We start from the raw sequence: 13,002 nt of genomic DNA on the forward strand, positions 1-13,002 counted from the left end.
GAGTGACAAATTTTTAAATGCTACTAAAGTGGATTATGAGACTAGTCTCATTCCTTTCCCTATTAATGTGGGTGAGGAAGGTGAGGAAGGAGAAGAGCAATTATAGGGGGTAACTCCTCCTCTTTGATAATTTTTATCTTATCTATGATTGATAAACAATACTTGTACATATTCATAGGATTCAAGGTCATGTTTTGGTCCATGAATACACTGTGAAACAATCAAGTCATGCTAATTACTGTATCCATCACGTCAAATAACTATCTTTTTGTTATGGTGAGAAGATTTTTAATCCACTCTTTCATTTATTTTGAAATATACAATTTGTTGTTAGTAAATATAATCACTGCACATGCAATGCATGATCACAACTTATTCTTCCTGTGAAATGAACTGTGTGTCATTGATTAATGTCTTTTCTTTTCCCATTAATTTCTTTCCAAGGCCTGATAATCAGCATTCTTTGCTTCTTCAACTGTCTCAGGCTTCCTGAGAGAGTCTGTGCAGTCTTTCTGCTCTGTGTGCTTGATTTATTTCTCATTGCATTATGCCCTTTGGCTTCATCTATGTGATAAGCAACAGAATGCATTGGCTTATGGTATTATATTGTGTATATGGACCATGTTTTTTAAATTTCATTATCTCTTGATGGGCATTTTCGTTGTTTTCACTCTTGGCTACTGCAAATTCATTGCACTAAACATGGAGGTACAGATATCTCTTTTCACATAGATTTTGTTTCCTCAGGCTATGTACCATCAGTGGAACGTCTATATCCTATGGCATTCCAGTTTTGACTCTTGAGGAACTATGATCCCATTCTCTGCAACTTATAATACTTCCAACAGTGTACAAGTGTTCCCTTTTATTTACATCATTGATAACACTTGTATCTTTCACCTATGTTTTTCATTATTAATATACTAAGAGTTCCAAGCTAGTAATAGGTAGGAGACAATTTCTCTTTGTGCTTTTAAATTGTGTTTCTCTGATGACTGAATGTTGACGATCTTTTCCTATAACCTTTGTCTATTTGCACTCTTTCTTGTTTTTAAAGTGTCAAATTAGAAAGGGGGTAATAAAACAAAGGAAATATGCAGGAGAAAATGGGACATTAGCTTAAAAGGAGGATGGTTTGCAATATAGAGGGAGAAAGAGAGAAGAAGGAAAAACAACACTAATTTTAAAATCCATAAAAAACTGATATATCTGTTTACTGAAAAATACATAGATATTTTATGTTTATACAAATTATGTTATTTAAAGTCATAATGCTTCTCACCATCTCATACGTTGTCTAACAAGACTCCCAATCTCAGACATGGGAAACCCCGATTAGGCTCTTGCTCAGGGTAGTTGCAGAGATCACCAAACAACATAATTGCTGACACTGCCTTTGGTGGCCTCCTGGGGCTTGAATATAGGATCCTAGTCTTGAAAGCATCACATACTTCAGACACAGGACTCGTTTTCTCTTCCCCATGCTGTCAAGATGGCATAGAAGCTGGAGTGTTCATCTCCCGGCTCTGGCACTCAGGCTTTCCCACAGACCTCTCTGCACTCCCAGCTGAATTCCTGCTCACAGTGAAGTCGCCATTTCCCACATTGTGCAAACTGAAACATCAGTGTCTGCTTCAGTTGATTCCACACCAGATCTTATTGATCCCATGGCTCTAATAAATCTTGTAGTTATCAGCTATGTAACTTATAAATACATAAAATAATGTATATATGGTAATGTATGCATTTGCATATTTTCAGACAGACATCCACATTTGTATTTGTGTATTCATGGGCTTTCCTTTAGAGTAATATCAGAGAGTAAAGACAGACTATGTAATTACGTACTTATTATAAAACTTATTCCATAATTACTGCTTATGATAAATATCAGGTTTATAGCCAAGTGGAAAAATGCTTCTTTCAGCCCAAAATGCCCAGCTTTGTTTACTACTACTGCTACTATCACTTACCATCTCTGAGGGTTTGAAAAAACTCCTTATCTCTTTAGTGCCTCAGTGCGCTTTGTGCGCATTTGATTTTCTTTTCCTTCTTTCCTTTCAGAGATTGAATTAATCATCAAATGCACGCTAGACATGTGCACCTGTCCCATGCAGTACCCCAAGTTCCCATGTCTTAGTTTATAAGAAAAATAACACCATTCTCATCATTTATAAAAATTGTTGCTAACTGCCATACGTAAACTCGCTCACACGTGGCAATTTTGTACCGGTAAAAGAGTGTTTGTAGAGCTGAAACTCCAACCAAGGGCAACGCAGGCACAGGACCTTCACCTCCCTGTTCAGACACACTTCACTCTTCACGGTGAGGGGAGGGGAGCAGGGACTGCATCAGACAGGAACTCTGGAGACTGAGATTCGATCACTTCCTCTTGACTGGGAGGCCCTTTGGGCACACAGAGGAAGAGGATGCAGGCTTTGAGGATGAGAGCTGATAGGGTGTGGTCAGCTGGTGGGAAGGGAGCCCACCCCTCCATCCCCTACTCCCATCAGAGGTCTAGGGTGGGAGAGGGAGGGAGGGAGGGAGGGAACATGAAGATAAGAGGGAGGGGATAACAATCAGGATGTAATGTGGGTAAACTATAATAAAAATTTAATTAGATAAATATGTATAACTTCATAGTAATAAAAGCAGCAATCTAAATATTTATCAGTAGGAGAATAAAGTTAGGAATTATGGTGTATTTTTGCAATTGGGAACTCTACAACTGTTTTCTTAAAAGGTAATCTTTTGGTAAGCTAATTTATAAAAAACAACCAGGAAACATTAAGTATAAAAAAAAAAACATAAAATATATGTATGTTAGTGAATGCGTTTGTTTATGTTCGTATATTGCAATGTGTGCTTGTGTGTTCACGGCCTTTCCCTTAGGTAACGGCACAGAGAGAAGTCAGATTGTGTCAGATCATGTCACTGACAGTTTGTAGAGAGATAGTCACCTAGCCACTGTGTGCCTCAATTTCCTCAGTTTGAAAATGGTAAGGAAAATTATAATTGCCAATTCCGCTATGTATACAGTGATCGGTAAATGAGCTAAGAGTCTTTGAACGCTGAACATTGGCAGACATACACAGGTGGTTTTCAGTCCTTGTCTTAATTATAGTCGAAGTCAGCAAAAGATTCCACAGAGAAGACAACGGAGCTGGAGGCAGAAGTGAGGAAGCTTATTTATATTATGTGCTTATGGCCTTTTCACACCTGAATTTTCCATCTTATTCACATATTGCACATTATAAAATGCTTTATCATATTTTGCTTTTTCAATTACTCTTTTTTTAATTATTCTGAATTACACAGGCCATTTTCATTCACTCACTTAATTTGAGCAGTCCCCATCAAACCCTGCCACCCTCCTCCTCCTCCTCCCCTTTCTCCTCCCCCCCTCCTCCTCCTCCTCAGACCTCCTTCTCCATCAGTCTTCTTTATTTCTCTAGATGAGTTCTCAAATCTCCTAATGCTGTAACTCTTTAATACAGTTCCTCATGTTGTGGTGACTGCCAACAATAAAGTTGTTTTTGTTGCTACTTCATAGCTGTAATTTTTCTACTGTTATAAATCATAATGTAACTATCTGTGTTTTCAGATGGTCTTAGGCAACCCCTATGAAAAGGTCACTTGACCCCCCCAAAGGGTCTCAACCTACAGATTAAGAACAACTGCTCTACATAGATAATTTCTGTCCCATTCTCATGTCAACATATACGTATTAAAAACAAATGCATACAAGTGAGAGAAAACATGTGGCATTTGTCTTCGAGACTACTTCAATTTGATATTTTCTCACAAATAATATAATCTCACTCTTAGTTACGTTTTTTAAATGTCCATTGTGCACATACATTACAGTTTGTCTGTCCATCCTCTGCTAGCCACTTAGGTGCATATGGTAACTCAGCCACTATGAGTAGGACTGACCTGAACAACGGTGTGCAAGCGTCTCTTCCGATGCACTGTGTTTCTAAGAATCTTAAATAGAGTAGACCCTGCATGAATCTTAATCACATCATTTCTTATCATTTGCTTCAAAGATTCAAATCTATATTTTACAGCCCTTCAAAGATGCTTGTTAGGTTTGACTTTATTTTGGATATTTACATTTTCAAGCACCTTTTCAAAAGTCACTGGGCCTTGACAATGAAAAGTAAAAGCCCATCACTCATGTGAGCTGTAGTGAGGAGTCTGTGCCTCACTGCAGCTGTGTCGCAGGGCCCTATGGCGCTGTGTTTCTGGGTAAATAGTAACTTTGGTGAGTGACTGTTATGATTGAGACATCATTTACTGTGTGTTTTCTCTTCCTAAGCCTTTTCATGTTTGTTCATAAGGTTAGTATGAGGATTTAGAATATGGTGCTACTTCCTGATAATAAATTGTCACCCTTCTGTATTTCCTGAGGAGGAATCAGTTCAAATGGATAAAATTAAAAGTACATTTTAAATTGTGTATTTCCAATTTTAAAAGTTCACGTAATGATTTGTTGTTGTAGTTATTGCTATTTGTTAGAGACAAAATCTTGCTATATATCCCGAGCTGGCCTCAAATGTACTATCTGCCTGTTCCTGACTCCTGAAGTGTTATACGAGTGTACAGCTGTGGCCGGCTCCACTCTAAAGAGTTTTAATGATCCAATGAGTTTTACTCCGATTTTTTACGGGAGCTTGAGTGGGAGTGTGTTTATAAGGTCACATGCACCTTACCTGCACCTAGAAAGAAGGCTTGTTAATTGGGCAAAGAAAGGAGGTTAACAAAAGTGGGACAGGGATAAGAGAGAGTAACAGGATTTCTTTGATCAAAATATATTGCTTACATGCACGAAGTTTGAAACTATTATTGTGTATACTTATTATATGCTAATAAAACACTTGATGCTGGTGTTGTTTCTACTATAAAAAAAATTACTCCCTTTTCCCATTTATATCTCCACCATCATCATTGTCTGACAGATACAAAATAAAATGTTGCCCTACTCGTACATTCCTTCTCTCCTCTCTCCACCGTGAAGTTAGTTTCCAATATCCATCTCCTCCTCTCTCTTAAAACTCCATGGCCTTCCTCGACACACTTCTGTAAGACAATGCTAACTGATTTCCGCCCCCCTCATGTTTCTCAACGTTGCAATTACTATATTAGTTCCACCTTCAACAAACTTACACAAAGCTCCTTTTCAGACACGTAGGGCCAGCCTACATCTCAAAGGTATTTAATGATTTGCTTAAACCAGCCAAAGCTACCTTCCTACATCTTCACATTTCCCTTCAAACCAACAGAACATATTACAGAGCACACCCACTGTTCACAGCTGCTTCTGTCTCTCATTCCCTTTGCTTATAGTCTATCCATCCACTCAAATCGGTCTCAGCACTTTCCCTTGGCCCTGATCATTATCAGAAATGTCCATTGTACAGCACACGTGGCAGCTGTGTGCATGATATAGAGGCGGTGCTTCTCGGGAGGCTTCGGAAGGCATGAAACAGGTCCGCTGGAAGTCCTGCTTGACTACAGGAGGCAGTCACCTCAGGCTCCATACCACCTCTTCCACCACCTCCTAACCCTGACGCCAGGAGTCTCAGCTAGGGTGGTCCCCACAGGCTTTCTGGGGCCTCCTCTATCCCTGGTCCCCTGCCCCCCTCCCCTGCCCCCAACTATTCTCAATCCTCATCCCTGCTTCCCTCCCCATCCGCTCTTCTACCCAGTTCCATCCCTCCAACCACTTTCCCTTCTGAATGAGATTCAAGCATCCTCTTTCCTCAGGCCCGCCTTGTTACTTAGCTTCTTTGAGTCTGCGTATTGTAGCATGGTTGTCCTGTACTTGATGGCTAATATCTTCTAAGAAGTGAGTACACACTGTGTGTCTTTCTGGGTCTGGGTTATCTCACTCATGATGACTTTTTCTAGTCCCATCCATTTGCCTAAAATTTTCATGATTCCTTTGTTTTTGATAGCTAGATAGTATTCCATTGTGTAAATGTGCCACTGTTTCTTTATCCATTCTTCGGTTAAGGGACATCTAGGTTGTTTCCAGGTTCTGGCTTATATGAATAAAGCTGCTATGAACATAGTTGAGCAAGTGTCCTTCTAGTATGGTGGGGCATCTTTTGGGTATATTCCCAGAAGTGGAATAACTATTCCCAATTTTCTGAGAAACCACCAGATTGATTTCCAAGGTAGTTGTACAAGTTTGCACACCCAGCAGCAATGGAGGAGTGTTCTCCTTTCCTGACAACATTGGAAGGCAAGAACATTTAATTCATAGAAGAAAATAACATGCATATTAGAAATACATAAAAAAAAATACTCACCCCTCCAAGTTATAATGTAAACATGAGTTACAACAGTGAGATACCATTTCATAGTTAATACATTTGGCAAAGAGTATTAAAGAAAAAAACCTTAGGCCACCCAGTGCTGTACTCAAAGAGGAAGGTACACAGAGCCCAGCCTAACAACATTCAACAAGGTGCTGGAAAAGGAAGCTATCCATAGACCCACCTGCCACCATACCACATAGGTTGGCTGTAAACACCTAGAGGCCCACTAGCAGCCACACTATGATGCATGGACAGAGGTCACCCAGAGGTCCTCCAGCCATGTGGCCCGCCTGCAGCAAGAGCCACTACAGTGTGCAAGTACACAGTGGACAGATGGGAGAAAAAGAGATGTGGAACAGTGTGAGCACTAAGAAGAGGGATGTGGAACTGGATACAGGTGGGTGGAAAGGAAGAGGCTGCTGGAGGCAGCCAGGCCAGCCACCTGAGGCCATGGTAAAGACCTAACCTACGTTGCCACTGAGGGTCACACCAGGGACCATGGCTATGCAGTTGCAGGAATCACTGTTAATGTCCATGGTGCATGTTACCACTATAGATCATTGGGATATCACTGGTCTGGGCAGTCACCACATGGATGTCCAGGAACTATGCAGAATTTTCCCTACCCCTGGCTGGCTGCAGTGCTTGGGAGAGCTGGACCCACCTCATCTGCCATGGGGTGACACAAGTACAGAGGTGAGCTCTCTCCCCACCCCTACCCCCTTGACATCTCTGGCAATCAGGAAAGCTGGTCCCAGAGTCTTGAGAGCAGAGGAGCTACCCCTGAATATCCCAGACTTTACCACTCAGGAGAGCAGGCCCTGCATCTCTCCTTGAAAGCACAGCAAAGAAGTCCCTAGTGGATGGGGCACAGCTGAGCTGGCCTCAGTGGTGAAAGCATATGAATACTGTCCCTACCACTCCTATTTCATGAATTATAGGAGGCAAAGAGGTGATGTCCTTGGCTGTCATCATCTGCAGGAGTCAAAGGAGCTGGCCCTGAGGTCATGAGATTGGGAGAGCTATCCCTGTCCCTCGCAGGCTGTAGCACAGAAAAAGTGGGCCCTGCACCTCCCAGAGGCAACTGATGAAAGCTGGGCCTGATGGCTAAGGCACAGGTGAGTCAGAGCCGAATGTGTGCACCATTGGGAGAGCTGTCTCAGCCCCTAGCAAGCTACAGCACTTGCAAGAATAGGCCCTGCACCTCACCTGAGCATCACCGCAAAGCTAGCTGCCTCTGGAGGTGTGGGAGCAGGTGAGCTAGGCCCAGGGCATGAGAGCAGGAGGCTGACTTTGCTTCCTGCCAATGGTGAACCAGAGCAGTGCTGAAGAGTTTGGCCTGGTGTTGTGGATGCAGGAGAACGAATGGAATGACTAGCTCAGATGCTACCCAGGCCCAGATCAGGGCATTGACTTGGTCCACCCCACAATCTACATCATCTGTGAATGACTGAGGTGTGTGAAAGGGCCGGTCCTGCAAATCCAAAACTGCTGGATCTCTATGACGTAGGGCAACGACAGGATAACCCAGAGGTTCCGGTGAGGACCCAATATTGAGGGTGCCACACAAGCCAGAAACCTTGATGCTGATGAGTGACTCATTGCAATGAACATTTGCAAATGAAGAGGTGTAGGCAGCAGGTACATAGACTGTGGGACACACTGTGACACACTTCCACAGTAAGATGTTTTCTATGCTTGGTTATGTTTGCTTTGTTTGTTTGTTGTTTGTGTGTTTTTTTATTGGGGGGAGATGTTGCAAGGTCAGAAAGAGGACACAAGGGGACAGGGAGATGAGTGAAACCGAAGTGCATGATGGGAAGCTCACAAAGAATCTATTAAGAAGCTAAAAAAAAAAAGGAAACTATAGCGAGTGCTGATGTTTTTTACTGTACACCTGGTGCACCCAGTTACGGTATTATAATTTAGCAGTGTTTTCAGGTGGTTATTTTGTCTATGCATATTGAGATCTTATTAAGTGCCCCTTTTCTTGCATCTAGGTCACTCTCATTATCAATGTGCATCCTAGGGAAAGAAAATGAAAAAGCCACTTTTGCTGACATTTGTTGTAGTGGTACATGAAACCTAAAAATTCTAATTTGTAGCCAAATATTTTATATATTGTCTTCATTCAATTTAATATTAAATAGTCATTAAAATTATAGTCAAAAAGATTATACAGGGATAAGGAGATGGCTGAGTAGGGAAAACACTTACTGCAGTAGAGCTGGCACGATAGAGCCAGTGAAACATGAGCTCTGCGTTCAAGCAAAAGACCATTCCTTAATATATTAAAGGCAAAGCCATCTAGAAAGACACCCCATGTCAGTTTCTATCCTCCACATGCACCCACACATGCGTATGCATTCGCACATGCCAATATGTATAGACATAATCACACCATGTGCACATGCAAAGGGTGATGTAACAATATTGGAAAGGGTTAGCCAAGTGGTTAAGGACGGAGTGTGAGCTAGACCTGTCAGTTATGATTCTGTACAACACAGTATGTGAACAAGAACGTGAAGGAAATGTTCCTATTATCAAGAATGGTGATTTTTAAAGCTATGTGGCTTGTGGTGGCTGCTCTTGCAATATCCTGCCGTCTTTGCACTGAAATAAAAGAAAGCCATTCTTAGTTTTACTACTGTACAGAAGGAATAAGTTCTAAGCAGGTCCATATCTTGTGTGAGAGTTTGTGTAGGTTTATGTGCATTATAAAACTTTAAAAGTAGCTTCCCTATAAGTTATTTCTAATTTTTGTGGTTTCATGATTATAAATTATCAAAAGGAAAGAGTATATAGATAATTTTCTGTGTTACTTGTGGAAATTCAGCCGTTCCTAATAATATGTTAGCCTCTGAGGATAAATTAACACAGACCTTTACACTACAGACTCCTTGATCTAACCACAGCACTTCCCACATATTGGTTGCCTGTAAAGCAGATGCTAAAGGCATGTCCTCTCAAGTTAATGCATTACCTAAAGTTTAAACAAACAATTAATCAACTTTGAGCTCAAATTCTCTTTTCCAAATGACCCTGGAAAGTAAAACAATTTTTTTTTTTTTGGTTTTTTGAGACAGGGTCTTTCTGTGTTAGCCTTGGCTGCCCTAGACTCTCTTTGTAAACCAGGCTGGCATCGAATTCACAGCAATCTGCCTGTCTATGCCTCCCAAGTGCTGGGATTAAAGGCGTGCGCCACCAAGCCCAGCCACGTAAAACAATTCTTTAAGTCACACATAGAATTTGAATTCATATCTCTCTCTCTCTCTCTGTTTTTGTTCATATTTTTGCTTCATAATAAACCACATGTTACTGTGACATCACTTTAAGGGAAGTGTATCAAAAAAGAAAGAAAGAAAGAAAGAAAGAAAGAAAGAAAGAAAGAAAGAAAGAAAGAAGAAAGAAAAGAAACATTTCAAAGTCAGTCACTACACCAAACAAACAATTACAACCCAACAAGGCTTTACAGAGACACTGCGAACAATTTGCAATGCAGTAGAATACTGTGCTGATAAAGCCGCCTTCTCCAACGCCTGGATGGGGAAGACCATCCCTGACCTGCAGGGTACCCATTGATCCAAACCACTCCATTTTGTTTTCCTTTTCTGTAAGCCATAGATACAAATTTTGAGTGTGTCTATTCCACTGTTTCCTGCTTCTTCAGTGCATACATTCATTCCTCTCACTAAGTTCTTCCTCAGATTTCTACTGCTGTAACAAACACCCAGGACAATCAGCTTGCACAGAGGACAGGCTCGCCCAAGGTTTCAGATGTTTCTGTCCTGGCAGGTTGGCTCCATAGCCAGGGAGCACGTGAAAAGTCACATGTGGAGTAAAGCTGTTCACCCCTTGATGGCCACAAAACAAAAGGGAGAGAAGGGCCCAGGTTACAGCGTCACTTTGAGACCACAGTTGCAGGAGCCTAACTTTCTTTCACGTGACTCCTGTCTTCAAGTTTCTGCTAGCTCCTAGAAGCATCACGGGGTGGTTACCAAGCACTTAACAAATGGTTTTTAAAGAGATGATTGTCTTTATTGCAGCAGCAGTTAAATTTCAACAGTGCTTGAGTAATTAAATTGTAAGAAAAAGAATTGAACAACGACGTCTCAGTGAGAAAATGCTTACTGAGGAAGATGAGAGAGAAAAAAAATTATTAGAACTTCCAGATCTCATATCACCGATGTAGGCTTGATATCAGCGTTGGAATAACATGTGAAATCATATCTGCCTCTTTTTTTATTTAAATTTTAAAATCTAATGCAGATGAGATATTTACTAGTGTGCGTGTCTGTGTACAAGATGCATGCCTTGGCGGTCAGAAGAGGGCAACAGATCTTCTGGGACTTGGGTTATAAATGGTTGCAAGCCACCATGTGGGTGCTGAAACTGAACCTGTGTCCTCCAGACAATGTCCTCCAGACAAGCACACAGTTCTTTTAACAGCTGAGCTATTTCTCTTACAACTGCCTTTTCAAGAGATAAAAATTAACTAGAACACTGTGAAGGAAATATAAATTAAGATACATTGTTGTAATTTTTAAAATTAGGAAGAAATTGAACAAAGAGAAAATACCAATTTTCCATAATACTAGAATAAAGGCTCTCCCTGGGGAACATTTCAAAAGAGAGTTTTCAGGCATAAGGCTATTCTAGTCAGTGTAACTGAAACGTAGTGAAGATGTGGAGAAGAATGAAATATAAATAGCCCCCAAAAGATCTCTGCTAATATAGTGATAATTACAAATTAAGATAAAGAAAAATTTAAAAGATTTTGAGTGTGAAGGACAGCTATGTCTCCCCATAAAAACCACAGTTCATGTTACTGCTAGGAATGTAAGTGAACATGTTGGCTAGGATAACAATTCATACACTGAATGCAGGTAATAGTTTTTATGTGTACAGTTGGATATTAGATGAGTGGTTAAGCTTATATGGATATGTTGTTTAAAATGTACCCATTTCTAGATAATCTAATATAAACCTCTCTAGAATGTTTATTACTCTTCTTAGCTATACAACTTTTTTCTTTCTCAGTAGATTACCTTAATTAACTAATTTTCTTTTCTTTTTTTTTTTAAAGATTTTATTTATTATGTATACAGTATGATCAGATCACATTATAGATGGCTGTGAGCCACCATGTGGTTGCTGGAAATTGAACTCAGGACCTCTGGAAGAGCAGTCAGTGCTCTTAACCACTGAGCCATCTCTTCAGCCCCTGATTTTCTTTTTATAAACTATTTAAGTTTGCAAAAGCAGCAGAAAGGCCATCTGGGATATAGGTGAGTAGCAGAAAACCCCTACTCAAAGCATTCATACAAATAGTAACTTTGAGAGTTCCCACACGTCACTTCACACTCCCCCTCCTACAACACAAAAGAGATTCCACTCTGACCATCTCACACTGACGAATATTTACTATGAGCAATGAGCCAATTTTGTTATACTGGCAAGAACAAAATACCATAGTTCACTTTAGGGTTGTTTTTCATGTTTTATGCTCCGTGAAACTTTGCAAATATGTAATAGCATGCATCCACCATTACAGTACCATGCAGACTAATTTCACTGTACAAAAGCCATTAAGCCTGTGGATTATAGTGGAGCAATCACTCTCTAATAGCTGGTTATCACCCTAACAGATGATATTGCTTCCAACAAAAGGTAAAATTGAGTATTTACAAAAAAAAAAAATAGAAAAACTTCAATATGGAAGGTCGCCCATTTCATAATACCATATCTGGCCTTCAAGAAGCAAACGACAATAGATGCACCTAAGACCTTCCAGTACATCAGTGCTGGAAATAAGAAAGATTTCTGCCTACTTCAGCTATGCATGATATCAAGGAATAGATGTGCTGCCTAGCTTTATGTCAAGCTACAGTTAAGGAGAGGAGGGAGACTCAGCTGAGAAAATGCCTCCATAAGACTGGGCCCTAGGCAAGCCTTTAGGGCATTTTCGTAACAAGCGATTGGTGTGGAAGGGCCCAGCCCATTGTTTGTGGTGCTATCCCTGGGCTGGGGGTCCTGGGTTTGTAAGAATTCAAGCTGAGAAAGCCATGGCGATCGAGCCAGAAAGCAGCACTTCTCCACGACTTCTGCATTAGCTCTTGACTCTAGGATCCTGCCATGTCCGAGTTCCTACCCTGACTTCCTTTTTTGTAATGTGGAAGCATAAGCCAAATAATCCCTTTCCTGCCCAAGTTTCTTTGGTTGTGGTGTTTTAACACAATAATAATGCTAATTAAGACACCAGGCAGTCATTTGGTCATCTCCAAAGCTACAAACCTGGCCAGAGATACCCAAGGCTTATCATTTAACACATGTCAATAGTTTTTATCTTTCCATATAAGCAGAAAAAATAGAAATTGTTTTTGATAAACATGACAATTGATTTTTATTTATATCTTCCAAAGATGGAGAAAACTTATTAAATAGGAAGAAGTGTAAATGAAATATGTCTATAATATTCACTAAAATTTATAAATTCCATACCTGATATAATTTTTATAGACAATTTTTGCTAACACTTCAGAAAAACATCATCCCAAAATATATATATATATATTTTTCCAGAAAACAGGACAGGAGAAAGCATTTTCAGTACATTCTCCGAATCCAGAATATATTGACTCCAAAATTAGTGAAATAACTTAAAACTTAGGCATAC

General features: G+C 40.3%; 1 protein-coding gene across 4 annotated transcripts in view; it reads right to left on the reverse strand.

The window, feature by feature from the left end:
* The window catches only part of LOC311605446 (uncharacterized protein), a 354,125-nt gene that overhangs the window by 304,808 nt on the left and 36,315 nt on the right, over nt 1-13,002 (reverse strand). The window lies entirely within an intron of this gene.

This window comes from Acomys minous (assembly GCF_964271855.1).
Source record: "Acomys minous genome assembly, chromosome: 9".
Lineage (NCBI taxonomy): Eukaryota > Metazoa > Chordata > Mammalia > Rodentia > Muridae > Acomys > Acomys minous.